This window comes from Schistocerca serialis, chromosome 2 (genome assembly GCF_023864345.2).
Source record: "Schistocerca serialis cubense isolate TAMUIC-IGC-003099 chromosome 2, iqSchSeri2.2, whole genome shotgun sequence".
NCBI lineage: Eukaryota > Metazoa > Arthropoda > Insecta > Orthoptera > Acrididae > Schistocerca > Schistocerca serialis.
This window is the reverse complement of record NC_064639.1, coordinates 1,089,595,534-1,089,599,266: the sequence shown is the minus strand read 5'-3', so window position 1 is coordinate 1,089,599,266 and position 3,733 is coordinate 1,089,595,534.

Here is a 3,733-nt window from a genome sequence, read left to right as displayed (position 1 = left end):
AAAGGAAGAAAGTTCATCGAGTGCTTTTTCGCTACCCATGCAATAAAACATCAGCATCATGTATGAAATTTTGATTCATTATTTCTTTATTACAAACTGTTTTCGCAGCAGAATTTTGCATACAGTATCTACATAACCACTGAATGTGCCGTCAGAGGTTGTCAATTTGTGATCAGGAAGTAAGACGTCACGGACACTGATCCAAGTAGAAGACGTACCTTGTGCTCCATATCTTATGTCATTTGCGTGAGATACACTGACGCTGCAGCGTTCAGCTGCCGCACGCTGGAGTAAGAACGCAACACGAAACCAGCCACTTGCAAAATCCGTGAAATTCGCTCACTGATTTTCTTATACACTGCTGGCCACCGTAAATGCAACACCCTGAAGGAAGCATCCGAATCAAGTGAAATTTACACCATGGGTTTGCAGCGATGAGATATGCAACTGATTAGAATTTCAGCGCAGACGCACGTCACGCGCGCCTGTGGCGCCACCTCATAGCGCCATTTAAGGCTTGGCAATTTCGACGAGTGTACGTTCGGCACGTGTGTTTACCTTGTAGTTGTTTCACAAGACGATCAGTTATGCCTCGTAGACAACAGCGAACATCGTTTGATCAAGTATCCGAGTTCGACAGAGGAAGGATAGTGACTTACCGAGATTGTGGATTATCATACAGAGAAATCGCTAGTCGTGTTGGACGAAACCAAACAATTGTAATGCGGATATGTGACCGTTGGATGCAGGAGGGTACGACGGACCGACGTGGTCGATCGCATTCACCTCGGTGCACCACTGCACGTGCTGATAGGCAAATTGTGCTCATGGCAGTGACGGATCGCTCAGTGACATCCCGAACCATAGCACAGCACATTGCGTCTGTAACGCATCATCCAGTGTCTGCGCGTACCATTCGACGCCGTTTACAGCAGAGTGGTCTGTCCGCAAGACGTCCATTGCTTCGTCTACCATTGACCCAGAACCACAGACGGCTCCGTCGCCAATGGTGTGATGACAGACGGATGTGGACGGCAGAATGGAATGACGTTGTCTTTACTGACGAGGCACGCTTTTGTCTGCAGCACCACGATGGTCGGATTCGAGTGTGGAGACACCGTGGAGAGAGGATGCTGGACAGCTGCATTATGCACCGCCACACTGGTCTTGCACCGGGTGTTATGGTATGGGGCGGTATTGGATATTACTCTCGCACGCCTCTAGTACGCATTGCCGGTACTTTAAATAGCCGGCGCTACATATCCGAGGTGCTGGAGCCAGTTGTCCTTCCTTACCTTCAGGGCTCGGCCACAGCCATATTTCAACAGGATAATGCGCGACCACACGTGGCACGCATTGTCCAAAGGTTCTTCGTCAATAACCAGATTGAAGTGCTTCCCTGGCCGGCTCGCTCTCCGGATCTTTCGCCGATAGAAAACATGTGGTCCATGGTTGCTCAACGAGTGACCCAGATTACATCCCCAGCTGCCACACCAGATGATCTTTGGCAACGTGTGGAAGCTGCTTGGGCTGCTGTACCCCAGGAAAAAATCCAACGTCTCTTTGACTCAATGCCGAGACGTGTGGCAGCAGTGATCTCCAACAATGGCGGCTACTCTGGCTACTGATTCTGGCAGGAACCACATGTCACAGACGTCTGTAAACGTAACCATTTGATACTTGGTCAACATGTTATCTACAAAATAAATTTTGTTGTGCTACTTCATGTCTTTCTTGGTGTTGCATTTACGGTGGCCAGCAGTGTATTTACGGATATTAGTCGACTTTCGGTATTCCCTTTTGTGTGCGAACAAAATTACGTGTATCAGATGAAATCCCCTCGAAAACTTTGTTCTAAAACCCGAGCGTTAAATTTTAACGTGTTTTTCGTTTTCATTACATGATAACTCGAGATTGTGTCAAGAAAGAACTTGCCCCCATTCTAACAGCCGTGTACCTCAAGTCTCTAGAGGAACGGAAGGTTCCAAATGATTGGAAAAGAGCACAGGTAGTCCCAGTCTTCAAGAAGGGTCGTCGAGCAGATGCGCAAAACTATAGGCCCTTTATCTCTGACGTCGATCTGTTGTAGAATTTTAGAACATGGTTTTTGCTCGCGTGTCATGTCGTTTTTGGAAACCCAGAATCTACTCTGTAGGAATCGACATGGATTCCGGGAACAGCGATCGTGTGAGACCCAACTCGCTTTATTTGTTCATGAGACCCAGAAAATATTAGATACAGGCTCCCAGGTAGATGCTATTTTCCTTGACTTCCGGAAGGCGTTCGATACAGTTCCGCATTGTCGCCTGATAAACAAAGTAAGAGCCTACGGAATATCAGACCAGCTGTGTGGCTGGATTGAAGAGTTTTTAGCAAACAGAACACAGCATGTTGTTATCAATGGACAGACGTCTACAGACGTTAAAGTAACCTCTGGCGTGCCACAGGGGAGTGTTATGGGACCATTGCTTTTCACAATATATATAAATGACCTAGTAGATAGTGTCGGAAGTTCCATGCGGCTTTTTGCGGATGATGCTCTAGTTTACAGAGAAGTTGCGGCATTAGAAAATTGTAGCGAAATGCAGGAAGATCTGCAGCGGATAGGCACTTGGTGCAGGGAGTGGCAACTGACCCTTAACATAGACAAATGTAATGTACTGCGAATACATAGAAAGAAGGATCCTTTATTGTATGATTACATGATAGCGGAACAAACACTGGTAGCAGTTACTTCTGTAAAATATCTGGGAGTATGCGTGCGGAACGATTTGAAGTGGAATGATCATATAAAATTAATTGTTGGTAAGGCGGGTACCAGGTTGAGATTCATTGGGAGAGTCCTTAGAAAATGTAGTCCATCAACAAAGGAGGTGGCTTACAAAACACTCGTTCGACCTATACTTGAGTATTGCTCATCAGTGTGGGATCCGTACCAGATCGGGTTGACAGAAGAGATAGAGAAGATCCAAAGAAGAGCGGCGCGTTTCGTCACAGGGTTATTGGGTAACCGTGATAGCGTTACGGAGATGTTCAGCAAACTCAAGTGGCAGACTCTGCAAGAGAGGCGCTCTGCATCGCGGTGTAGCTTGTTCGCCAGGTTTCGAGAGGGTGCGTTTCTGGATGAGGTATCGAATACATTGCTTAACCCTACTTATACCTCCCGAGGAGATCACGAATGTAAAATTAGAGAGATTCGAGCGCGTACGGAGGCTTTCAGACAGTCGTTCTTCCCGCGAACCATACGCGACTGGAAGAGAAAAGGGAGGTAATGACCGTGGCACGTAAAGTGCCCTCCGCCACACACCGTTGGGTGGCTTGCGGAGTATAAATGTAGATGTAGATGAAGATGTATATATATTATCTATTTTCGTACGGTGTATACAACAAGAAACAAAATTTGTGCTACAACGGTAGTTCCAATTAACAGTTGTGGCTTAACCAATGTTTGCAGTACTATCCGCGTTGAAGGGATCGTTTATCTCGAATATCAGTTTGTGTCAACACGAATAATAGCATATTTCTGAAAATAATTGGGAGCTACGAGAGTTCGTTCAAGACACAAATGTTTATTGCGAGAATACAAGTGTTTGTGCAAACCTATCTCGTAGTCAATCGGTCTTTGTGATTTACAGTTACTGTAACTAATTAAAGTATCATGTCACATTTGTTTCCTCTTTTAACAAAAGTCTACAGTGTCTGCATTAATTGTACGTTAACGTTGTTGTGGAAT